Raw genomic sequence first — 27,817 nt, 5'->3', positions numbered from 1 at the left:
GTGGAACAAACTCCCTGTTGAGGTCAGAACTGTAGAATCTCTCCCCACCTTCAAGTGCAAGCTGAAGACACACCTCTTCAAGCAGCACCTCTCCCCATCCCTCCCTACCTCCCTGTGAACCTTAATTGTTGTCTCTGTGACTTGCTTTGTGTCTCGGTATTTTTAGTTGGCTAGGTAAGCAGTGTTTGGATAGTTAACTTTGGTCACTTTTGCTCTGTTTTGTTTGTTTCTTTGTTCCCAAAAAAAAATAAAAAAATAAAAAAATATTGGCCCTCGTCCTTATCTTTGTTGTACAGGTAGCAGTTGAAATTGTACTTCCCTCTAGGGTCTTTCAGCGCACTTATCCCTGGTTATGGGTATGCACTTTGTTGTACGTCGCTCTGGATAAGAGCGTCTGCCAAATGCCAATAATGTAATGTAAAAGTGTCAATTCCAGCAGTGAACCAACAGCAAACACGCCAAACGTAGTTACATATTATGACCAGCAGGTGTCACTGTGTGAACCTCCTCATCAATGGGTTTGTCCAATGTCTTAAAAAAAGTAATAGAAATGTGGATATGTTGATAGCTAGACAAAAAATAAAACAGATAGGCATCTATAGATAGGCGTTTATGCAGTGAATAATCTACAGAGACCGTGAACATCATATGAAGTGTCAAGTATTGTGCATTAAATCTTTTGAGGACATCTCATCCAGGTTAGAATCAAGCTCTCACTGGACTGAATCAGTGGAAGTGTTGAGTTTAATTTTAAATAGCCCAATCAAATATAAAACTATCACTATATATTTATATATATATATAACAGCTTGATTGGCTGCCTTGAGAAATTGTCAGATGAAACTGAATCCCTATAGTAGTTGGCGAAAAAAGACCATTTGAACAGTTTATTTTTCTACTTATAGTAGCCTATAGCCAATCAAATCATTTTGTTTAATCAACAATAAAAATGTTTTAACTGTGTTTCCAATCAATGATTGTGTGTGTCCTATCAATCATGGGTTGGACTTAACCAACAGGTGAGTCTATTTGGCCGATTTAGCAAGCAGGATTAAGGTCGAAGTCAAGGTCAAGTTAATGTTTCTGTTGTGTTTTTTTCATACTCCATCATACGAGTACAATGAGCAGTGAAATGTTATTGCTGGCTCCTAAGTGTGCTTAATAAGTGTGCTTAATAAGTAGGACATGCTACATTCAGCCGAGTGTGTTTGCATTTAACACCATGAATTGTTTTGCACTGCAGAAGCACAGAATATGTACTTATTCTGCAATTATGCACAGAGTAGGCCTATTATTTTTTTGGCCGATTATTCTTTTTCCAAGATAGAGCCATGAAAGCTGATTGGTGTGTGAAGAGGCAAATCTATTCCTGGATTTGCATAATCCCTTCATTTATCATGGCACATATTGTCCTCGCAATTCAACTCGCAATGAATGTAGGCCTACTTGAGGCTACGACTGACAGTGATATAGCTACCATGCATATCTCACCTGAAAAAAGTTATTGATTTGGGGACATGATTTTTTTTCACTGTTTTCACTGTTAACTACAGGCAGAGTTATTGACAGAAAGGCTTGCGAGCATAAAGTTAGGGTTCTGGGTAATTTGTCACTGGCATCATTCAAGTGACAGGTGGGTGTTGAGCAGTTGTGAAGGTAGCACAGACGGATTATAATGAAAGTCAGAAATGAGAGGTAGACGGTATAGGGTGCTATCCCAAAAAGGAATACTGAATATTGGCAAAAAAATAAATAAATTGGGCTGTTTTTTGAACTGTTTTTTTTCCTTTTTTGTCTTTTGATTCCATTTTTTCAATTTTGCTTGAAACCAATAAACAAATAACCAAAACGTACATGGACCAATAACCCCTGTTTAAGATGTATGTCACTCAGCTAATAATGAAATTAAGTGCCTTCTTTCACCCTCTTAAAGAAACAGTCACACTACTGTATAATAACAACTTAATCATGATACCATTTATTTATAAATATATAAATAGAGCAATCACATATTACAGCATTCACATTTTTAGAGATCATCCAAAGATATATAATCATCTAGATGAGATGAGGAGAAAGATCTTACAAAAGGGGTGCAGTTCTCCATTTAAACCATTTTGACTTAAACTGTTTCATTTCATTGTCTGTCAATATTAAAAGCTTTCTTTTCTCTACAAGAAGTGTGAAAAAAATAAATAATACATATGATATACAGTGAGGTCCACAAGTGAAAATGCATTATTTTCTAATTGAATACAAAGTTTTTCTTTACTTGTTATATTATCAGCATAAGAATTTGAGTAAAAAGTCAAATCTTTCAAAATATGACATTCATTTCGAAATGTCCACCAGCTTTTCTCAGACTTTTGGACCCCATATGGATAAATAACTTTGATTCCCTGATCAATACCTCAATGAGGCACTCAGTGAAGGAGCAGCAATTCTTGAGGAATCTATTAAAATAAATTAAGAGAGTAGCATCAAGGGTCTAAATCATAAAGGGTTATTTATCTGGCTAAAACTGAGGCAGCCTCATATCTGCTGACAGACTGTAAATGACCAGAAGAAGAGGAAACAGAAAAGTGATGACTTCCTGGGGTGAGTTTGTTGCCATGGCACTGCTGGTTGTAGGGGCTGCAGTTGTAGTCGTTGCTGTAGTTGTATTGGGGGGTGCAGTTGTAGTGGGGGCTGCAGTTGTAGTCGGGGCTGCAGTTGTTGTCGGGGCTACAGTTGTAGTGGGGGCTGCAGTTGTAGTGGCGGCTGCAGTTGTAGTGGGGGCTACAGTTGTAGTCGGGGCTGCAGTTGTAGTGGGGGCTGCAGTTGTAGTGGGGGCTGCAGTTGTAGTGGGGGCTGCAGTTGTAGTCGGGGCTGCAGTTGTTGTTGGGATTGCAGTTGTAGTCGGGGCTGCAGTTGTAGTCGGGGCTACAGTTGTATTGGGGGCTACAGTTGTAGTGGGGGCTGCAGTTGTAGTGGGGGCTGCAGTTGTAGTCGGGGCTGCAGTTGTTGTCGGGGCTACAGTTGTAGTGGGGGCTGCAGTTGTAGTGGGGGCTGCAGTTGTAGTCGGGGCTACAGTTGTAGTGGGGCGTGCAGTTGTAGTCGGGGCTGCAGTTGTAGTCGGTGCTACAGTTGTAGTGGAGGCTGCAGTTGTAGTGGGGGCTACAGTTGTATTGGGGGGTGCAGTTGTAGTCGGGGCTGCAGTTGTAGTGGGGGCTGCAGTTGTTGTCGGGGCTGCAGTTGTAGTGGGGGGTGCAGTTGTAGTCGGGGCTGCAGTTGTTGTTGGGATTGCAGTTGTAGTGGAGGCTGCTGTTGTAGTGGGGGCTGCAGTTGTAGTGGGGGCTGCAGTTGTAGTCGGGGCTGCAGTTGTAGTCGGGGCTGCAGTTGTAGTGGGGGCTGCAGTTGTAGTCGGGGCTGCAGTTGTAGTCGGGGCTGCAGTTGTAGTGGGGCCTGCAGTTGCTGGAATGAAATGTAATTTTCTTCAGTTGTTGTAACGTACATTTAATTTTCACTATTTACTATTCATGCGCGATATGGATTCACTTACCTAAAAACAGGAACAATGCCACCAGGTATTTTCCTTTCATCTTAAATGTATCTTTTTAAACTTTTCCAACAAATCTAGAAGAGAATCAATGAAGTCATAATTTTAGCATCATTTCAGAGATCAGAACTTATCTAATATCAATTTGACAAAACAAGGGAAATTAGAAGGCAGTTAAAAATACAATAAGAGGGATTTATTTTGAGAATCCTTTACAGTGTCATTCACTGGCGCTTGGTAAGATATTTTGATCATTTTTATTTCTTATTTCACCGTGATAACAGAATAAATCTCCAACTCCAATTCTTAAATAACTCGAAATATTTTGACAAGTGCATCAACTGCAGAGAGTTCAATTATTAGAGCTGCCCATTACACCTATATGTACACAATGTAGTTTTACCTGCCATCTCCAAAAAAATATATCTCGCCCTGTGTTAATCAGCTATGGTTTATGCAGCCACTCGTCCATATATTAATGACTCTGTGTGGAAAATGATTCATTGCATTAGTTTTTAACTGATAAAGGTCCTCTCATTCTCCTGACACAACAGTAAGGAACTTATTCAATAAGCCTAATGAGTCAGTTTTAGATGTATAAAAACCTGAAAGAAATCCCCCTTAGTGTCGCTTCAGCTGGAGACACTAAGCTCAAATCCTCCTCACAATGTCTGTATTTCTGACCCTTATTTTTGGGATATTTGCATCCTTTCTCTGGGGCTCATGGACCGAATATATTAGTAGCTGAAATGGCGTCCCTAATGTTTGTGCTGTAGTTTGATATTTAATTTGGTGAAAAATGTTCTTAAATCACATCGCGTAATGAACAGAACAGGCCATTCAGACCAACACCGCTTCAGATTACCAAAGTCCAGACTCGCCTTGAAAACCCCACAGAGTGTCCAACATTATTACTACATGGTAAATGGTTGGCATTTACATAGTTCCTTTATCCAAAGCGCTGCACAATTGATGCTTCTCATTCATCCATTCATACACACACACACACACACTCACACACTCACACACTCACACACCAACGGTGATTGGCTGCCATGCAAGGTGCCGACCAGCTCGTCAGGAGCATTTAAGGGTTAGGTGTCTTGTTCAGGGACACTTCGACACAGCCCGGGCAGGGGATCGAACCAGCAACCCTCCAACTGCCAGATGACTGCTCTTACTGCCTGAGCCATGTCGCCCCCTTGACCATGACCTGGCAAGATATTCTACACAGTGGCCACTCTTTGTTTGGGAAAATACTTCCAAATGTTACTTCCTGCAACTGGGGTAAGTTGCAAACACTAGCTGGGGATGTATGTAACAGGAACATACATTTTGCTTAAATCAGACCCACTCCATGAAATTTACACAGGAACTTTATTAAATATAAAATGGCCTATTTCTAACATCTGTATTCTCTCCAGGGACACCACTGTCTTGTTTGTCTCCATTGCTTAGACATGCTGAGAAATAAATGCATGCCAAAAGCAATTCGTTTTAATTAGAATGAATTGTTACAACCATTGCCAACCTGGGCAGCCATTACGTAGCCAGCTAAGGTAGCATGTGGGTTTGAACCTAGCATGAATTTGAAACATCACATTTGACTGGAGAAAATGCTTATTGCTGAAAGTTAAACTGTTTTACCTCCGATATTTTGACTGCTAAACAACTAAACGATGAGATGAGAAATTGTCATTTTTTGGCTTAGAACACCCAATATTTCAGTCAACAAGCCTCTCCTGTGAGTTCATGGGAGTATGGGTCCTGGCCAACACTCGTTTATTTTTGGTCAAGCTGATGCTGTTACAGCTAACCCAATGTTTCAACCATCCCTGGTCTCCCCTACACTTAGATACATGTTATAGGACGGGCTTTTCTGAGGCTAACAGAAAAGGTCTGTGAAAAGATCTATTAACAACCTAAATTGCGCAGAATAAGATATTAACGAAAGTCAAACTGGACAGGGAAAATTATATAAACTTCTGGATAAGCGATTTTCTCTGGAATGGTGGTCTCTTCCTTAAATTTTGTCAAAAAATACTCAAAAATAATCAAAAACACTTCATGTCTGCTCAATAAAAGACTTGCATTATAAGAAATAATAAATATATGTTGAATTTTAAAAAATGTTGAATTTCAATCATCACTTACCTTCGTTCGGCGATGCTTTTCAGGCACTTAAAAAGGTAGTCTTCTCCTGGAGCTTGCGTCCTACGCGTTTTTTTCAGCCGAAATTTTTGTGAAGCTAAAGTGGACACTTAGGTGATGTTCCTCTAAAGCTCTGGCTTTGCACATGCAATACCTGCCTTAGTCCTGCCACATTTATAACAAGACAAGATGACGTCAAATTACCGACACCCTAAATATATATCGACTTACTAAGTCTATTAATAAAACAGGTTGCCCCATTAGGCATACATTTTCATTGCCACACCCTGTGACTTACCAAAAATGTTTTGTTCTCTTTATGCAAAGCTGTGCATAAATTAGTTTCTGCCATAATGGAAGGTAGACACACACAATTTCCAGGATATTCAAAATGCCAAATGCCTGAGCTATAGAACGTTACCATCGAGTCTATCTTAGCTCATCGATTTAAGTCACTTACCTCTACTTACCTCTACTTATGGAAGAAGGAACATTTTCATTTACATTTTGGGGTTCAGCACTCCTATTGTGTCAGGGTCAAATCTGACCTGTTGTTTTGTATCTAGTTTTTTGTATTGGAACAGGGCTTCAGGATATCCTCAAAAACAGCTATATAAACAAAACAAAACCAGTGGTCACCATTTTATTCAATCCTGAAGGTCCCGTTGTCTGGTTACATCATCTGTGGTGCTTTGGGTAAAATTTGACCCGGCAGAGAATATTGGCTGTTGATAGTATGGCATACAACACTGAAAAGTTGTTTGTAGTTCTGTGGATCAAATCTGACTCAAACAAGATTCATCTTTGGGTCTAGGAGAGAGAGAGCACACACACACACGCAAACAAACACACACACATGCACAGTCATGAACACAAGGAAAAACAGACATATCCTTTTCAATGGTAAAGAGATTCTTCAAAGATAATGCTGTTTCTGGTATGAGTGAGATAGTGTGTTGAGGCAGCGGTCACTTCCAGATGAGACAATACTGAATTTGTGACTAACTGTGGCTATTAAATATCCCCGCACACCTTTTTGCTTATCCCTAATGCACAGGTGAAATCCTCATTCTGGCACTTTCCACGTGACCTAAACATCCCCAACGTCTAAACCTCTCATTCCCAGGTTTTCCCTTCAAAAGAGAAAATGAGCCTCAGTTTACCTGCCTGGCTGCATTGCGGTGAAGCATGACAAGACATGAATAAATTACTTTTCTTATCAAAAATTATTTTAAAATTGTGACACAGCAGTAAGGACATTGCGCATATGGAGTTTGACTTTCAGGCTATGAGAATGCTTTGGGAGATTTTGGGAATCTGAAATGTTCAGAAATTTGAAAGGAAAGGCAGAAAACGCGACTTCTAATAGTTGGAATACTTTATTTGAATGGGTACGCAGTTTGGATCACCTTTTCAGTGACATTTAGCCCTTTCTTTTGGCCCATATTTATTTGAAACATGCTTCACTTTCCCCACATTGTTTTCTCAAACAATAATGCAAAAACATACCCCTCTCCATGTCAGTAAACTCAGTTCCCAATTCAGTCTATGCTCCGGTGACGAAGAGAGGCACAATGTGCTCAACTTACAAGAAAGACGCTCATCAGAGACTAATTTACGACGTAGGCTTTGTGACTGTCAAAAAAAGCAATCTTGGTGAAAGGTGAATTCAACCACAGAGACCAAGTTTGGAAGATATAATAACTCAATATTTTTATCCAGTGAAAAAAAAAATTATGAGTGTGTCACTGAAAACAGGTACAGATACGCACATACAGCATATGCGTCATTAAGTATTTCGCAATATTGAACTGATTGCAATTTGCCTTGAGGCAGAAGAAAACTGAAGTACGGTAGCATTAATTACAGGAGCTATTTTAAGAAGTTGTCAGACAGAGTTTGCGTGCGGCTCTTTATTTGCTTTGGCCACAGAAGGGCTGTTATAGTCTGAGCAGACCACAAATTTAATTCCGTTCATGTATATGGTTTTTACCTATCATTTGCTGTGTTAGAGCGCCATCTACTGACCATTAATGGTAATCAGCATACTTTCTGCTTCGTGGTCAGCTACATGAGAGATGTCGATCGAGAAACGTTGTTCGTTTGCTGTCTCCGGAAAAATATGCTATTTCACCTGCTTATAAGTTATTCTTACCCCCACGAGGGCAATGCCGGTAGGTACAAACTGTTTTACATAAACATGTGTTTTGAAAGAAGTCTAAGAAACATGTAATACGCTACTTTTAAGCTATGAAAAAGTTTTCCTTTGTTCTCCATAACGGCGGCAATTGCTACATGTGCGCGGCTAGCAAATGTGTTTCATAGCCTAGGAGAATTCAACGATTTACACATGCAATGAGACAAATAGACGGAAAATAGTTTTATTTGTACTTACAGTTTTACAGCATAAATAAAGGAAAGGAAAAAAAGAATGAAGATTTCCTGCATCGACGTTCTTTGTTCGTCCTAGCCTCGCGGTTGTAAACTTGCTGGATAGCTGAGTTGCCCTACACTTAGTGAGGCCAGTACAAGGGCTTTTTCATGAAAATGTATTTATTTTACTTAAAAACAAGTATTAAATAATAACAATAAGCTTTAGTTATATTGCACCTTTCATACATAAAATATAACTCAAAGTGCTTTACATTCAGCAGTAAGAACAAAAAAATTATTTAAAATTCTTTTAAATTATTTACTGAGTTGATTTCTAAAGATGTTTAATGACATACTGACTGGTTTTAGCAACATACTGTGTTGTTTGAATGACCTAAGTCATTAAAACAAATGAATTTATAAATAGAAAGTTAAAAAATGCCAAGAATTTGCAAATGCCGCACTGCATAAAAGGATGAACCTGAAGACGCTGTAACTAATCATCCAACATTAAATATCCATATTGAACACAGGTTGAAATTAAATGCATGTTTTTCGTGCATCTTGTTTGTAATATAATGGTAAATGGACTGCGTTTATAGAGTGCTTTTATCCAAAAGTGTGTGTGTGTGTGTGTGTGTGTGTGTGTGTGTGTGTGTGTGTGGGTGGGTGTGTGTGTGAATAAGTGAATGAGAGGCATTCATAGCTGGAAACCTGTGTAAATGCTGCCGACTGGCTGGGAGTGAAATTGCGTAGCCGTCCTGCGTCTCTGTGATTTCTGTAAAAAAAATTTTTTTTTAAAGCCTCATAGTTTGATTTGGTACATTTTATTAGTGCCAAGGAAAAACAGCAAATTGAAAAAACAATATGATTGTTTATATCTTGGCATTAATTGAAGTGTCAATTCCAGCAGTGAACCAACAGCAAACACGCCAAACGTAGTTACATATTATGACCAGCAGGTGTCACTGTGTGAACCTCCTCATCAATGGGTTTGTCCAATGTCTTAAAAAAAGTAATAGAAATGTGGATATGTTGATAGCTAGACAAAAAATAAAACAGATAGGCATCTATAGATAGGCGTTTATGCAGTGAATAATCTACAGAGACCGTGAACATCATATGAAGTGTCAACTATTGTGCATTAAATCTTTTGAGGACACCTCATCCAGGTTAGAATCAAGCGCTCACTGGACTGAATCAGTGGAAGTGTTGAGTTGGCCCAATCTAATAGCCTAATAGGCTAGCCTATAGCCAAAATAGGATATATTTTTTTTTTTAAAAACGATATCCTGAAAAACAGCTTGATTGGCTGCCTTGAGAAATTGTCAGATGAAACTGAATCCATATAGTAGTTGGCGAAAAAAGACCATTCAAACAGTTTATTTTTCTACTTATAGTAGCATATAGTCAATCAAATCATTTTGTTTAATCAACAATAAAAATGTTTTAACTGTGTTTCCAATCAATGATTGTGTGTCCTATCAATCGTGGGTTGGACTTAACCAACAGGTGAGTCTATTTGGCCGATTTAGCAAGCAGGATTGAGGTCGAAGTCAAGGTCAAGTTAATGTTTCTGTTGTGTTTTTTTCATGCTCCATCATACGAGTACAATGAGCAGTGAAATGTTATTGCTGGCTCCTAAGTGTGCTTAATAAGTAGGACATGCTACATTCAGCCGAGTGTGCTTGCATTTAACACCATTAATTGTTTTGCACTGCAGAAGCACAGAATATGTACTTATTCTGCAATTAGGCACGCAGTAGGCCTATTATCCTTTTGGCCGATTATTCTTTTTCCAAGATAGAGCCATGAAAGCTGATTGGTGTGTGAAGAGGCAAATCTATTCCTGGATTTGCATAATCCCTTCTTTTATCATGGCGTATATTGTCCTCACAATTCAACTCGCAATGAGGCTACAACTGACAGTGATATAGCTATCAAGCATATCTCACCTGAAAAAAGTTATTGATTTGGGGACATGATTTTTTTTTGTCAAATATACTGTCAGATCATATCCACTGTTTGTTAACCACAGGCAGAGTTATTGACAGAAAGGCTTGCTAGCATAAAGTTAGGGTTCTGGGTAATTTGTCACTGGCATCAGTCAAGAGACAGGTGGGTGTTGAGCAGTTGTGAAGGTAGCACAGAGGGATTATAATGAAAGTCAGCGATGAGAGGAAGACGGTATAGGGTGCTATCCCAAAAAGGAATACTGAATATTGGCAACAAAAAAAAACTCAATTGGGCTGTTTTTTAAACTGGTTTTCTCCTTTTTTGTCTTTTGATTCCATTTTTTCAATTTTGGTTTAAACCAATAAACAAATGATCAAAACGTACATGGACCAATAACCCCTGTTTAAGATGTACTCAGCTGATAATGAAATGAAGTGCCTTCTTTCACCCTCTTAAAGAAACAGTCACACACTACTGTATAATAACAACTTGATCATGATACCATTTATTTATAAATATATAAATAGAGCAATCACATATTACAGCATTCACATTTTTAGAGATCATCCGAAGATATATAAACATCTAGATGAGATGAGGAGAAAGATCTTACAAAAGGGGTGCAGTTCTCCATTTAAACCACTTTGACTTAAACAGTTTCATTTCATTGTCTGTCTGGATTACAATATTAAGAGCTTTTTTTTCTGTGTGAAAAAAATAAGTAATGCATGTGATACACAGTGAACTCTAAAAGTCTGAGACCACGAGTGAAAATGCATTCTTTTCTAATTGTATATAAAGTTTTTATTTACTAATTATATTATCAGCATAAGAATTTGAGTGAAAAGTCAAATCTTTCAAAATATGACATTCATTTCAGAATGTCCACCAGCTTTTCTCTTTTGGACTTTTGGACCCCAAAGGATAAATAACTTTGATTCCCTGATCAATAGCTCAATGAGCCACTCAGTGAAGGAGCAGCAATTCTTGAGGAATCTATTCAAATAAATTACACATCAGAGAGTAGCATCAAGGGTCTAAATCATAAAGGGTTATTTATCTGGCTAAAACTGAGGCAGCCTCATATCTGCTGACAGACTGTAAATGACCAGAAGAAGAGGAAACAGAAAAGTGATGACTTCCTGGGGTGAGTTTGTTGCCATGGCACTGCTGGTTGTAGGGGCTGCAGTTGTAGTTGTTGCAGGAGCTGCACTTGTTGTAGAAGGGGGGGTTGTTGTTGTAACAGGGGCTGCAGTTGTTGATGCAGGGGCTGCAGATGTTGTTGTTGCAGTTGTTGTAGAAGGGGGGGTTGTTGTTGCTGTAGCTGTGGGTGCAGTTGTTGATGCAGGGGCTGCACTTGCTGTAGCTGTGGATGCAGTTATTGATACACGGGATGCAGTTGTTGATGCAGGGGATGCAGATGTTGATGCAGGAGCTACACTTGCTGTAGCTGTGGATGAAGTTTTTGATGCAGGAGCTGCACTTGCTGTAGCTGTGGATGCAGTTGTTGATGCAGGAGCTGCACTTGCTGTAGCAGGGGATGCAGTTGTTGATGCAGGAGCTGCACTTGCTGTAGCTGGGGATGCAGTTGTTGATGCAGGAGCTGCACTTGCTGTAGCTGGGGATGCAGTTGTTGATGCAGGAGCTGCACTTGCTGTAGCTGTGGATGCAGTTGTTGATGCAGGAGCTGCACTTGCTGTAGCTGTGGATGCAGTTATTGATACACGGGATGCAGTTGTTGATGCAGGGGATGCAGATGCTGATGCAGGGGCTGCACTTGCTGTAGCTGTGGATGCAGTTGTTGATGCAGGAGCTGCACTTGCTGTAGCTGGGGATGCAGATGTTGATACAGGGGCTGCAGATGTTGATGCAGGAGCTGCACTTGCTGTAGCTGTGGATGCAGTTGTTGATGCAGGGGCTGCACTTGCTGTAGCTGTGGATGCAGATGTTGATGCTGGAGCTGCACTTGGTGTAGCAGGGGATGCAGTTGTTGATGCAGGAGCTGCACTTGCTGTAGCTGGGGATGCAGTTGTTGATGCAGGAGCTGCACTTGCTGGAGCTGGGGATGCAGATGTTGATGCAGGAGCTGCACTTGCTGTAGCTGGGGATGCAGTTGTTGATGCAGGAGCTGCACTTGCTGGAGCTGTGGATGCAGATGTTGATGCAGGAGCTGCAATTGCTGTAGCTGGGGATGCAGATGTTGATGCAGGGGCTGCAGATGTTGTTGCAGGAGCTGCACTTGCTGTAGCAGGGGATGCAGATGTTGATGCAGGAGCTGCAATTGCTGTAGCTGGGGATGCAGATGGTGATGCAAGGGCTGCAGATGTTGATACAGGAGCTGCACTTGCTGTAGCTGTGGATGCAGTTGTTGATGCAGGAGCTGCACTTGATGTAGCTGGGGATGCAGTTGTTGATGCAGGAGCTGCACTTGCTGGAGCTGTGGATGCAGATGTTGATGCAGGACCTGCAATTGCTGTAGCTGGGGATGCAGATGTTGATGCAGGGGCTGCAGATGTTGTTGCAGGAGCTGCACTTGCTGTAGCTGGGGATGCAGTTGTTGATGCAGGAGCTGCACTTGCTGTAGCTGTGGATGCAGTTGTTGATGCAGGAGCTGCAATTGCTGTAGCTGGGGATGCAGATGGTGATGCAGGGGCTGCAGATGTTGATACAGGAGCTGCACTTGCTGTAGCTGTGGATGCAGTTGTTGATGCAGGAGCTGCACTTGCTGTAGCTGGGGATGCAGATGTTGATACAGGGGATGCAGTTGATGCAGGAGCTGCACTTGCTGTGGCTGGGGATGCAGTTGTTGATGCAGGAGCTGCACTTGCTGTAGCTGTGGATTCAGTTGTTGATGCAGGGGCTGCACTTGCTATAGCTGTGGATGCAGATGTTGATGCAGGAGCTGCACTTGCTGTAACTGGGGATGCAGTTGTTGATGCAGGGGATGCAGATGTTGATGCAGGAGCTGCACTTGCTGTAGCTGTGGATGCAGTTGATGATGCAGGAGCTGCACTTGCTGTAGCTGGGGATGCAGATGTTGATGCAGGAGCTGCACTTGCTGGAGCTGTGGATGCAGATGTTGATGCAGGAGCTGCGGATGTTGATACAGGAGCTGCACTTGCTATAGCTGTGGATGCAGTTGTTGATGCAGGAGCTGCACTTGCTGTAGCTGGGGATGCAGATGTTGATACAGGGGATGCCGTTGTTGATGCAGGGGCTGCACTTGCTGTAGCAGGGGATGCAGATGTTGATACAGAAGCTGCACTTGCTGTAGCTGTGGATGCAGATGTTGATACAGAAGCTGCACTTGCTGTAGCCGTTGCTGGAATAAAATGTCATTTTCTTCAGTTGTTGTAACGTACATGTAATTTTCACAATTTACTATTCATGCACGATATGGATTCACTTACCTACAAACAGGAACAATGCCACCAGGTATTTTCCTTTCATCTTAAATGTATCTTTTTAAACTTTTCCAACAAATCTAGAAGAGAATCAATGAAGTCATAATTTTAGCATCATTTAGCAGAATAAATCTAAATTCCAATTCTTAAATAACTCAAAATATTTTGACAAGTGCATCAACTGCAGAGAGTTAAATTATTAGAGCTGCCCATTACACCTATATGTACACAATGTAGTTTTACCTGCCATCTACAAAAAAATATATATCGCCCTGTGTTAATCAGCTATGGTTTCTGCAGCCACTCGTCCATATATTAATGACGCTGTGTGGAAAATGATTCATTTCATTAGTTTTTAACTGATAAAGGTCCTCTCATTCTCCTGACACAACAGTAAGGAACTTATTCAATAAACCTAATGAGTCAGTTTTAGATGTATAAAAACCTGAAAGAAATCCCCCTTAGTGTCGCTTCAGCTGGAGACACTAAGCTCAAATCCTCCTCACAATGTCTGTATTTCTGACCCTTATTTTTGGGATATTTGCATCCTTTCTCTGGGGCTCATGGACCGAATATATTAGTCGCTGAAATGGTGTCCCTAATGTTTGTGCTGTAGTTTGATATTTAATTTGGTGAAAAATGCTCTTAAATCACATCGCGTAATGAACAGAACAGGCCATTCAGACCAACACCGCTTCAGTTTACCAAAGTCCAGACTCGCCTTGAGTGTCCGACATTATTACTACATGACCTGGCAAGATCCACACAATGGCCACTCTGTTTGGGAAAATACTTCCGAATGTCTTCGCACAATTTTCATCATGTATGGGTAGGGGTGACCTGGGATGATTGTAACACTTTTTACTGTAACATGTACAAGTTCAGAATGATGAGTGTTTATACCAGTGCTCTCAAACTTTGATTTAATTTATGTATGCATTTATTAATTTGATCTGTGTGTGGTTGTCATTGCCATCTAAGGCAACAAAATAAGTACTGAGGACCAACTCCAGTTCTGAGGCAGGGTGCCTCGATCAAGGGGGATAGTAGGGAGTTCACCAAGCCGCAATTTGGACTCTCAAATTAACCTGACCTGCATGTCATTACCTGACTGCGGGAGGAAAACTGAAGCACCAAAGTACCATGCCGGCGGTGTAAGGAGAGGCCGGGGTAGGGCTTTAACCCACAACCTGCCTGCCTGCAGCTGTTACCCACTGAGCCACCCCATTAAAGAGTGCTGCCCAAAATTGTCTGCTCCAAATACCAGGCAGTTAGACATCCACTAAATTACAAAAATGGCATTTGGCAGACACTCTTATCCAGAGAAACAGACAGTTGATTAGGCAAAGCAGGAGACAATCCTCCCCTCAAACAACGCACGGTTAAGGGCGTTGCTCAAGGGCCCAACGGCTGTGGAGATCTTGTTGTGGCTACACTGGGATTAGAACCACCAATCTTGCGGGTCCCAGTCATTTACCTTAACCACAACACTACAGGCCACCCCACTGCAAAAACCACAGAATGTGTGAGTTCATGTAAGATACAAAGAGTTCCGCTGTTACAACCTACCCCTGCAACTGGGGTGAGTTGCAAACACTAGCTGGGGATGTATGTAGCAGGAACATACATTTTGCTTAAATCAGACCCACTCCAGGAAATTTACACAAGAACTTTATTTAAATATAAAATGGCCTATTTCTAACATCTGTATTCTCTCCACTGTCTTGTTTGTCTCCATTGCTTAGACATGCTGAGAAATAAATGCATGCCAAAAGCAATTTGTTTTAATTACAATGAATTGTTACAACCATTGCCAACCTGGGCAGCCATTACGTAGCCAGCTAAGGTAGCATGTGGGTTTGAACCTAGCATGAATTTGAAACATCACATTTGACTGGAGAAAATGCTTATTGCTGAAGGTTAAACTGTTTTCCCTCCGATATTTTGACAAAAAAAAGATGAGATGAGAAATTGCGTTTGTACTTCAGACATTTTTTGCCTTAAAACACCCAATATTTCAGTCAACAAGCCTCCTGTGAGTTCATGGGAGTTTGGGCCCTGGCCACACCTAGTTTATTTTTGGTGAAGCTGATGCTGTTACAGCTAACCCAATGTTTCAACCATCCCTGGTCTCCCCTACACTTAGATACATGTTATAGGACTGGCTTTTCTGAGGCTAACAGAAAAGGTCTGTGAAAAGACCTATAGCAACCTAAACTGCGCAGAATAAGATATTAACGAAAGTCAAACTGGACTGGGAAAATTATATAAACGTCTGGATAAGCTATTTTCTCTGGAATGGTGGTCTCTTCCTACATTTTGTCAGAATCATATGTAGCAACCATGGAAAAATACTCAAAAATAATCAAAAACACTTAATGTCTGCTCAATAAAAGACTTGCATTATAAGAAATAATAAATATGTTTAATTTTAATAAATATGTTTAATTTCAATCATCACTTACCTTTGTTCGGCGATGCTTTTCAGGCACTTAAAAAGGTAGTCTTCTGCTGAAGCTTGCGTCCTACGCGGTTTTTTCAGCCAAAATTATTGTGAAGCTGAAGTGAACACTTAGGTGATGTTCCTCTAAAGCTCTGGCTTTGCACATGCAATACCTGCCTTAGTCCTGCCACATTTATAACAAGACAAGATGACGTCAAATTACCGACACCCTAAATATGTCGACATACTTAGTCTGCTAATAAAACAGGTTGCCCCATTTGGCATAAATTTTTGTTGCCACACCCTGTGACTTGGCAAAAATGTTTTGCTCTCTTTATGCAAAGCTGTGCATAAATTAGTTTCTGCCATAATGGAAGGTAGACACACACAATTTCCAGGATATTCAAAATCCCAAATGCCTGAGCTATAGAAAGTTACCATCGCGTCTATCTTAGCTCATCGATTTAAGTCACGTGCACCCTCTTCTTATGGAAGAAGGAACATTTTCATTTACATTTTGGGGTTTAGCACTGCTATTGTGTCAGGGTCAAATCTGACCCGTTGTTTCGTATCTAGTTTTTTGTATTGGAACAGGGCTTCAGGATATCTTCAAAAAAAGCTATATAAACAAAACAAAACCAGTTTTGAAGGTCCCGTTGTCTGGTTACATCATCTGTGGTGTTACGGGTGAAATTTGACCCGGCAGAGGATATTGGCTGTTGATAGTATGGCATACAACACTGAAAAGTTGTTTGTAGTTCTGTGGATCAAATTTGACTCAAACAAGATTCATCTTTGGGTCTAGGGGAGAGAGAGCACACACACACACACACACACACACACACACAAAAACAAACACACATATGCACAGTCACACACACAAGGAAAAACAGACACATCCTCTTCAATGCTAAAGAGATTCTTCAAAGATAATGCTGTTTCTGGTGTGAGTGAGATAGATTGCTGAGGCAGCGGTCACTTCCAGATGAGACAATACTGAATTTGTGACTATTATATATCCCAGCACACCTTTTTGCTTATCCCTAATGCACAGGTGAAATCCTCATTCTGGCACTTTCCACGTGACCTAAACATCCCCAACATCTAAACCTCTCATTCCCAGGTTTTCACTTCAAAAGAGAAAATGAGCCTCAGTTTACCTGCCTGGCTGCATTGCGGTGAAGCATGACAAAACATGAATAAATTACTTTTTTTTTCAATCAAACATTATTTAAAAATTGTGACACAGCAGTAAGGACATTGCACATATAGAGTTTGACTTTCAGGCTATGAGAATGCTTTGGGAGATTTTGGGAATCTGAAATGTTCAGAAATTTGAAAGGAAAGGCAGAAACCGCGACTTCTAATAGTTGGAATACTTTATTGGAATGGGTAGGCAGTTTGGACACCTTTTCAGTGACATTTTGCCCTTTCTTTTGGCCCATATTTATTTGAAACATGCTTCACTTTCCCCACATTGTTTTCTCAAACAATAATGCAAAAACATACCCCTCTCCGTGTCAGTAAACTTCCCAATTCAGTCTATGCTCCAGTGACAAAGAGCGGCACAATGTGCTCAACTTACAAGAAAGACGCTCATCAGAGACTAATTCACGACGTAGGCTTTGTGACTGTCAAAAAGCAATCTTGGTGAAAGGTGAATTACAATTCACAACCACAGAGACCAAGTTTGGAAGATTTAATAACTCAATATTTTTATCCAGTCAGAAAAACGTTTTGCAGATGAGGGTTTGCAGGTCCAGCTCCAGGAAGGAGGGGGCGCAGACATGGAGCAGGCAGCGATGATGAGCCACCCCCCCCAGGGAAGAGCCATCAGGCCATCGACTGAAGGGCAGGTTCACGGGCTGCCCCAGGACGGAGCCAGAAGCAGGTGGAGAAGTGGTGGACGATGCAAGGCTCTGAAACGCAGAGGGAACGCAGATAAGGGCCATTTTCAGACTGTGTAAATGCTGCCGACTGGTTGGCAGTGAAATTGCCTAGCCGTCCTGCGTCTCTGTGATTTAACCTTTATTTCACTCCCATAAGGGAAACATAAGACTTCAGCACATTGCCACAATGGAGGACTGCTTTCCCAGGGCTGCCCGATGCCTTCAGGGGTGTAAATATGATGAATATCACATTTATTCCTGTAAAAAAAAAAAAATTATTAGTGTGTCACTGAAAACAGGTACAGATACGCACGGACAGCATATGCGTCATTAAGTATTTCGCAATATTGAACTGATTGCAATTTGCTTTGAGGCAGAAGAAAACAAAAGTACCGTAGCATTAATTACAGGAGCTATTTTAAGAAGTTGTCAGACGGAGTAATTGCGGGCGAATTTCACTTATCTCTTTATTTGCTTTGGCTACAGGAGGGCAAAGTTTTTGTGGGTTTTTTTTTTTTTGGGGGGGGATGAAAATGTATTTCTTTGACTTAAAAAGAAGTATTAAATAATACCAATAATAACAAAAAGCTTTAGTTATATTGCACCTTTCATACATGAAATATAACTCAAAGTGCTTTACATTCAGCAGTCGGAACAAAAAAATTATTGAAAAACTAAAATCAAAACAAAAAGACTATAAAGTGTCAGACCACCAAACCCTCAAAATTACTTACTGAGTCGATTTCTAAAGATGTTTAATGACATACTGACTGGTTTTAGCAACATACTGTGTTGTTTGAATGACCTAAGTCATTAAAACAAATGAATTTATAAATAGAAAGTTAAAAAATGCCAAGAATTTGCAAATGCCGCACTGCATAAAAGGATGAACCTGCAGTCGCTGCAACTAATCATCCAACATTGAATATCCATATTGAACACAGGTTGAAATTAAATGCATGATTTTCGTGCATCTTGTTTGTAACATAATGGTAAATGGACTGCATTTATATAGTGTTTTTATCCAAAAGTGTTGGGTGTGTGTGTGTGTGTGTGTGTGAATAAGTGAATGAGAGGCATTCATAGCTGGAAACCTGTGTAAATGCTGCCGACTGGCTGGCAGTGAAATTGCGTAGCCGTCCTGCGTCTCTGTGATTTCTGTAAAAAATTTGTAAAAAAGCCTCATAGTTTGATTTGGTACATTTGATTAGTGCCAAGGAAAAACAGCAAATTGAAAAAACAATATGATTGTTTATATCTTGGCATTAATTGAAGTCCATTTCCCTCGGGGATACCACACTCACGCCATCACCCTGTGCAAGGAACCTCGGCATGGTGATGGACAGCAGACTGTCCCTTTCCGAGAACATTGCGGCGGTGACCCGGTCTTGCAGGTTCTTCCTATACAACATACGGAGAATCCCTCCCTTTCTCACCCCCTACTCGACCCAGCTCCTGGTCCAAGCGATGGTTCTGTCCTGCCTGGACTACTGCAATTCCCTCTTGGCTGGCCTCCCAGCGTCCGCCATCAGACCCCTCCAACTCATCCAGAATGCAGCAGCTCGACTGGTCTTCAACCTTCCCAAATACTCACACGTCACCCCCCTGCTTACTTCCCTCCACTGGCTGCCTGTCATGGCTCGCATCAAATTCAAAACATTGGTGCTAGCCTTTCAAGCAGTTAAGGGGTCTTCCCCAGCTTACCTACAAAAAATCATCAGACCCTACACCCCTGCCAGACCTCTTTGTTCAGCCTCCACAGGCCACTTGGCACCTCCCCCTCTCCGAACCTCTACCTCACGCTCACGACTACTGTCTGTTCTGGCTCCACGGTGGTGGAACGAACTCCCCGTTGAGGTCAGAACTGTAGAATCTCTTCCAATCTTCAAGCGCAAGCTGAAGACACACCTCTTCAAGCAGCACCTCTCCCCATCCCTCCCTACCTCCCTGTGAACCTTAATTGTTGTCTCTGTGACTTGCTTTGTGTCTCGGTATTTTTAGTTGGCTAGGTAAGCAGTGTTTGGATAATTAACTTTGGTCACTTTTGCTCTGTTTTGTTTGTTTCTTTGTTCCCAAAAAAAAATAAAAAAATAAAAAAATATTGGCCCTCGTCCTTATCTTTGTTGTACAGGTAGCAGTTGAAATTGTACTTCCCTCTAGGGTCTTTCAGCGCACTTATCCCTGGTTATGGGTATGCACTTTGTTGTACGTCGCTCTGGATAAGAGCGTCTGCCAAATGCCAATAATGTAATGTAAAAGTGTCAATTCCAGCAGTGAACCAACAGCAAACACGCCAAACGTAGTTACATATTATGACCAGCAGGTGTCACTGTGTGAACCTCCTCATCAATGGGTTTGTCCAATGTCTTAAAAAAGTAATAGAAATGTGGATATGTTGATAGCTAGACAAAAAATAAAACAGATACGCATCTATAGATAGGCGTTTATGCAGTGAATAATCTACAGAGACCGTGAACATCATATGAAGTGTCAACTATTGTGCATTAAATCTTTTGAGGACATCTCATCCAGGTTAGAATCAATCTCTCACTGGACTGAATCAATGGAAGTGTTGAGTTTAATTTTAAATAGCCCAATCAAATATAAAACTATCACTATATATTTATATATATATATAACAGCTTGATTGGCTGCCTTGAGAAATTGTCAGATGAAACTGAATCCCTATAGTAGTTGGCGAAAAAAGACCATTTGAACAGTTTATTTTTCTACTTATAGTAGCCTATAGCCAATCAAATCATTTTGTTTAATCAACAATAAAAATGTTTTAACTGTGTTTCCAATCAATGATTGTGTGTGTCCTATCAATCATGGGTTGGACTTAACCAACAGGTGAGTCTATTTGGCCGATTTAGCAAGCAGGATTAAGGTCGAAGTCAAGGTCAAGTTAATGTTTCTGTTGTGTTTTTTTCATACTCCATCATACGAGTACAATGAGCAGTGAAATGTTATTGCTGGCTCCTAAGTGTGCTTAATAAGTGTGCTTAATAAGTAGGACATGCTACATTCAGCCGAGTGTGTTTGCATTTAACACCATGAATTGTTTTGCACTGCAGAAGCACAGAATATGTACTTATTCTGCAATTATGCACAGAGTAGGCCTATTATTTTTTTGGCCAATTATTCTTTTTCCAAGATAGAGCCATGAAAGCTGATTGGTGTGTGAAGAGGCAAATCTATTCCTGGATTTGCATAATCCCTTCATTTATCATGGCACATATTGTCCTCGCAATTCAACTCGCAATGAATGTAGGCCTACTTGAGGCTACGACTGACAGTGATATAGCTACCATGCATATCTCACCTGAAAAAAGTTATTGATTTGGGGACATGATTTTTTTTCACTGTTTTCACTGTTAACTACAGGCAGAGTTATTGACAGAAAGGCTTGCGAGCATAAAGTTAGGGTTCTGGGTAATTTGTCACTGGCATCATTCAAGTGACAGGTGGGTGTTGAGCAGTTGTGAAGGTAGCACAGACGGATTATAATGAAAGTCAGAAATGAGAGGTAGACGGTATAGGGTGCTATCCCAAAAAGGAATACTGAATATTGGCAAAAAAATAAATAAATTGGGCTGTTTTTTGAACTGTTTTTTTTCCTTTTTTGTCTTTTGATTCCATTTTTTCAATTTTGCTTGAAACCAATAAACAAATAACCAAAACGTACATGGACCAATAACCCCTGTTTAAGATGTATGTCACTCAGCTGATAATGAAATAAAGAAACAGTCACACTACTGTATAATAACAACTTAATCATGATACCATTTATTTATAAATATATAAATAGAGCAATCACATATTACAGCATTCACATTTTTAGAGATCATCCAAAGATATATAATCATCTAGATGAGATGAGGAGAAAGATCTTACAAAAGGGGTGCAGTTCTCCATTTAAACCATTTTGACTGAAACAGTTTAATTTCATTGTCTGTCAATATTAAAAGCTTTCTTTTCTCTACAAGAAGTGTGAAAAAAATAAATAATACATATGATATACAGTGAGGTCCACAAGTGAAAATGCATTATTTTCTAATTGAATACAAAGTTTTTCTTTACTTGTTATATTATCAGCATAAGAATTTGAGTAAAAAGTCAAATCTTTCAAAATATGACATTCCTTTCGAAATGTCCACCAGCTTTTCTCAGACTTTTGGAGCATCAAGGGTCTAAATCATAAAGGGTTATTTATCTGGCTAAAACTGAGGCAGCCTCATATCTGCTGACAGACTGTAAATGACCAGAAGAAGAGGAAACAGAAAAGTGATGACTTCCTGGGGTGAGTTTGTTGCCATTGCACTGCTGGTTGTAGGGGCTGCAGTTGTAGTCGTTGCTGTAGTTGTATTGGGGGGTGCAGTTGTAGTGGGGGCTGCAGTTGTAGTGGGGGCTGCAGTTGTAGTGGAGGCTGCAGTTGTAGTGGGGGCTGCAGTTGTAGTCGGGGCTGCAGTTGTAGTCGGGGCTACAGTTGTAGTGGGGGCTGCAGTTGTAGTCGGGGCTGCAGTTGTAGTGGGGGCTGCAGTTGTAGTGGGGGCTGCAGTTGTAGTGGGGGCTGCAGTTGTAGTGGGGCGTGCAGTTGTAGTCGGGGCTGCAGTTGTAGTCGGTGCTGCAGTTGTAGTGGAGGCTGCCGTTGTAGTGGGGGCTACAGTTGTATTGGGGGGTGCAGTTGTAGTCGGGGCTGCAGTTGTAGTGGGGGCTGCAGTTGTTGTCGGGGCTGCAGTTGTAGTGGGGGCTGCAGTTGTAGTCGGGGCTGCAGTTGTAGTGGAGGCTGCAGTCGTAGTGGGGGCTGCAGTTGTAGTCGGGGCTGCAGTTGTAGTGGGGGCTGCAGTTGTTGTTGGGATTACAGTTGTAGTGGAGGCTGCAGTTGTAGTGGGGGCTGCAGTTGTAGTCGGGGCTGCAGTTGTAGTCGGGGCTACAGTTGTTGTTGGGATTGCAGTTGTAGTCAGGGCTGCAGTTGTAGTCGGGGCTGCAGTTGTAGTCGGGGCTACAGTTGTAGTGGGGGCTGCAGTTGTTGTCGGGGCTGCAGTTGTAGTGGGGCGTGCAGTTGTAGTCGGGGCTGCAGTTGTAGTCGGTGCTGCAGTTGTAGTGGAGGCTGCAGTTGTAGTGGGGGCTACAGTTGTAGTGGGGGCTGCAGTTGTTGTCGGGGCTGCAGTTGTAGTGGGGGGTGCAGTTGTAGTCGGGGCTGCAGTTGTAGTGGGGGCTACAGTTGTAGTGGGGGCTGCAGTTGTAGTCGGGGCTGCAGTTGTAGTGGGGGCTGCAGTTGTTGTTGGGATTGCAGTTGTAGTGGAGGCTGCAGTTGTAGTGGGGGCTGCAGTTGTAGTCGGGGCTGCAGTTGTAGTCGGGGCTGCAGTTGTAGTGGGGCCTGCAGTTGCTGGAATGAAATGTAATTTTCTTCAGTTGTTGTAACGTACATTTAATTTTCACTATTTACTATTCATGCGCGATATGGATTCACTTACCTAAAAACAGGAACAATGCCACCAGGTATTTTCCTTTCATCTTAAATGTATCTTTTTAAACTTTTCCAACAAATCTAGAAGAGAATCAATGAAGTCATAATTTTAGCATCATTTCAGAGATCAGAACTTATCTAATATCAATTTGACAAAACAAGGGAAATTAGAAGGCAGTTAAAAATACAATAAGAGGGATTTATTTTGAGAATCCTTTACAGTGTCATTCACTGGCGCTTGGTAAGATATTTTGATCATTTTTATTTCTTATTTCACCGTGATAACAGAATAAATCTAAACTCCAATTCTTAAATAACTCGAAATATTTTGACAAGTGCATCAACTGCAGAGAGTTCAATTATTAGAGCTGCCCATTACACCTATATGTACACAATGTAGTTTTACCTGCCATCTACAAAAAAATATATATCGCCCTGTGTTAATCAGCTATGGTTTCTGCAGCCACTCATCCATATATTAATGACGCTGTGTGGAAAATGATTAATTTGCATTAGTTTTTAACTGATAAAGGTCCTCTCATTCTCCTGACACAACAGTAAGGAACTTATTCAATAAACCTAATGAGTCAGTTTCAAATGTATAAAAACCTGAAAGAAATCCCCCTTAGTGTCGCTTCAGCTGGAGACACTAAGCTCAAATCCTCCTCACAATGTCTGTATTTCTGACCCTTATCTTTTGGTATATTTGCATCCTTTCTCTGGAGCTCATGGACCTAATATATTAGTAGCTGCAATGGCGTCCCTAATGTTTGTGCTGTAGTTTGATATTTAATTTGGTGAAAAATGTTCTTAAATCACATCGCGTAATGAACAGAACAGGCCATTCAGACCAACACCGCTTCAGTTTACCAAAGTCCAGACTCGCCTTGAAAACCCCACAGAGTGTCCAACATTATTACTACATGGTAAATGGTTAGCATTTACATTGCTCCTTTATCCAAAGCGCTGCACAATTGATGCTTCTCATTCACCCATTCATACACACACTCACACACCCACACACTCACACACCAACGGTGATTGGCTGCCATGCAAAGTGCCGACCAGCTCGTCAGGAGCATTTAAGGGTTAGGTGTCTTGCTCAGGGACACTTCGACACAGCCCGGGCAGGGGATCGAACCGGCAACCCTCCAACTGCCAGACGACTGCTCTTACTGCCTGAGCCATGTCGCCCCCTTGACCATGACCTGGCAAGATATTCTACACAGTGGCCACTCTTTGTTTGGGAAAATACTTCCAAATGTTACTTCCTGCAACTGGGGTAAGTTGCAAACACTAGCTGGGGATGTATGTAACAGGAACATACATTTTGCTTAAATCAGACCCACTCCATGAAATTTACACAGGAACTTTATTAAATATAAAATGGCCTATTTCTAACATCTGTATTCTCTCCAGGGACACCACTGTCTTGTTTGTCTCCATTGCTTAGACATGCTGAGAAATAAATGCATGGCAAAAGCAATTCGTTTTAATTAGAATTAAGTGTTACAACCATTGCCAACCTGGGCAGCCATTACGTAGCCAGCTAAGGTAGCATGTGGGTTTGAACCTAGCATGCATTTGAAACATCACATTTGACTGGAGAAAATGCTTATTGCTGAAAGTTAAACTGTTTTACCTCCGATATTTTGACTGCTAAACAACTAAACGATGAGATGAGAAATTGTCATTTTTTGGCTTAGAACACCCAATATTTCAGTCAACAAGCCTCTCCTGTGAGTTCATGGGAGTATGGGTCCTGGCCACACCTCGTTTATTTTTGGTCAAGCTGATGCTGTTACAGCTAACCCAATGTTTCAACCATCCCTGGTCTCCCCTACACTTAGATACATGTTATAGGACGGGCTTTTCTGAGGCTAACAGAAAAGGTCTGTGAAAAGATCTATTAGCAACCTAAATTGCGCAGAATAAGATATTAACGAAAGTCAAACTGGACTGGGAAAATTATATAAACTTCTGGATAAGCAATTTTCTCTGGAATGGTGGTCTCTTCATAAATTTTGTCTGAATCATATGTAGCAACCATGGAAAAATACTCAAAAAATACTCAAAAATAATCAAAAACACTTAATGTCTGCTCAATAAAAGCCTTGCATTATAAGAAATAATAAATATATGTTTAATTTTAATAAATATGTTTAATTTCAATCATCACTTACCTTCGTTTGGCAATGCTTTTCAGGCACTTAAAAAGGTAGTCTTCTGCTGAAGCTTGCGTCCTACAAGGTTTTTTCAGCCGAAATTATTGTGAAGCTGAAGTGAACACTTAGGTGATGTTCCTCTAAAGCTCTGCCTTAGTCCTGCCACATTTATAACAAGACAAGATGACGTCAAATTACTGACACCCTAAATATGTCGACATACTTCGTCTATTAATAAAACAGGTTGCCCCATTTGGCATAATTTTTTGTTGCCACACCCTGTGACGTACTGGAAGGTAGACACACAAAATGTCCAGGATATTCAAAATGCCAAATGCCCAAGCTAGATAGTTACCATCTTAGCTCATCGATTTAAGTCACATACACCCTCTACTTATGGAAGAAGGAACATTCACATTTTGGGGTTTAGCACTCCTATTGTGTCAGGGTCAAATCTGACCCGTGATCTAGTTTTTTGTATTGGAACAGGGTTCCAGGATATCCTCAAAAACAGCTATATAAACAAAACAAAACCAGTGGTCACCATTTTATTCAATTCTGAAGATCCTGTTGTCTGGTTACATCATCTGTGGTGTTACGGGTAAAATTTGACCCGGCACTGAAAAGTTGTTTGTAGTTCTGTGGATCAAATTTGACTCAAACAAGATTCATCTTTGGGTCTAGGGGAGAGAGAGCACACACACACACAAACAAACACACACACATGCACAGTCATGAACACAAGGAAAAACAGACATATCCTTTTCAATGGTAAAGAGATTCTTCAAAGATAATGCTGTTTCTGGTATGACTGAGAGAGTGTTGAGGCAGCGGTCACTTCCAGATGAGACAATACTGAATTTGTGACTAACTGTGGCTATTAAATATCCCCGCACACCTTTTTGCTTATCCCTAATGCACAGGTGAAATCCTCATTCTGGCACTTTCCACGTGACCTAAACATCCCCAATGTCTAAACCTCTCATTCTCTGGTTTTCCCTTCAAAAGAGAAAATGAGCCTCAGTTTACCTGCCTGGCTGCATTGCGGTGAAGCATGACAAGACATGAATAAATTACTTTTCTTATCAAAAATTATTTAAAAATTGTGACACAGCAGTAAGGACATTGCACATATGGAGTTTGACTTTCAGGCTATGAGAATGCTTTGGGAGATTTTGGGAATCTGAAATGTTCAGAAATTTGAAAGGAAAGGCAGAAAACGCGACTTCTAATAGTTGGAATACTTTATTTGAATGGGTACGCAGTTTGGATCACCTTTTCAGTGACATTTAGCCCTTTCTTTTGGCCCATATTTATTTGAAACATGCTTGACTTTCCCCACATTGTTTTCTCAAACAATAATGCAAAAACATACCCCTCTCCGTGTCAGTAAACTCAGTTCCCAATTCAGTCTATGCTCCGGTGACGAAGAGAGGCACAATGTGCTCAACTTACAAGAAAGACGCTCATCAGAGACTAATTTACGACGTAGGCTTTGTGACTGTCAAAAAAAGCAATCTTGGTGAAAGGTGAATTACAATTCAACCACAGAGACCAAGTTTGGAAGATTTAATAACTCAATATTTTTATACAGTGAAAAAAAAAATTATGAGTGTGTCACTGAAAACAGGTACAGATACGCACATACAGCATATGCGTCATTAAGTATTTCGCAATATTGAACTGATTGCAATTTGCCTTGAGGCAGAAGAAAACTGAAGTACGGTAGCATTAATTACAGGAGCTATTTTAAGAAGTTGTCAGACAGAGTTTGCGTGCGGCTTTCACTCATCTCTTTATTTGCTTTGGCCACAGAAGGGCTGTTATAGTCTGAGCAGACCACAAATTTAATTCCGTTCATGTATATGTTTTTTACCTATCATTTGCTGTGTTAGCGCGCCATCTACTGACCATTAATGGTAATCGGCATACTTTCTGCTTCGTGGTCAGCTACATGAGAGATGTCGATCGAGAAACGTTGTTCGTTTGCTGTCTCCGGACAAATTTGTTATTTCACCTGCTTACAAGTTATTCTTACCCCTACGAGGGCAATGCCCGTAAGTACTAACTGTTTTACATAAATATGTGTTTTGAAAGAAGTGTAAGAAACATGTAATACGCTACTTTTAAGCTATGAAAAAGCTTTCCTTTGTTCTCCATAACGGCGGAAATTGCTACATGTGCGCGGCTAGCAAATGTGTTTCATAGCCTTTATGATATATTATATTATGATCATCTGATCATCATAAAATATTGTAAGGGCAGAGCAAGTCATGTCAGTGTGAATGAAAGCAGAAGCGTATCATAGCTGCTTATCGTGACTACAGTTCAGCTAACAATATTTTCAGGTGTTGTTGCAGGTGAGAAAGTAATATGACATCACGATAAGTACTGTTTAGAACTTATGGTTTATATTATCTCATGC

At 40.8% G+C, this 27,817-nt stretch overlaps 2 long non-coding RNA genes across 2 annotated transcripts; both read right to left on the bottom strand.

Annotated features, from left to right (window-relative positions):
• Positions 1–3,301: 3,301 nt before the first annotated feature.
• LOC133141676 (uncharacterized) lies at positions 3,302–5,826 on the bottom strand. Its single transcript, XR_009710117.1, has 3 exons — positions 5,693–5,826; positions 3,542–3,615; positions 3,302–3,453 (listed from the first exon to the last, which is right to left on the bottom strand). It is a non-coding gene; the product is annotated as an uncharacterized LOC133141676 (long non-coding RNA).
• A 17,173-nt stretch (positions 5,827–22,999) lies between these two features.
• LOC133105648 (uncharacterized) lies at positions 23,000–25,543 on the bottom strand. Its single transcript, XR_009703883.1, has 3 exons — positions 25,411–25,543; positions 23,235–23,308; positions 23,000–23,146 (listed from the first exon to the last, which is right to left on the bottom strand). It is a non-coding gene; the product is annotated as an uncharacterized LOC133105648 (long non-coding RNA).
• Between the last annotated feature and the right edge of the window lie 2,274 nt (positions 25,544–27,817).

The sequence above is a fragment of the Conger conger genome, chromosome 12, assembly GCF_963514075.1.
Source record: "Conger conger chromosome 12, fConCon1.1, whole genome shotgun sequence".
NCBI lineage: Eukaryota > Metazoa > Chordata > Actinopteri > Anguilliformes > Congridae > Conger > Conger conger.
The sequence above is the reverse complement of the archived record's forward strand: the minus strand, read 5'-3'. Positions and strand labels throughout refer to the sequence as shown.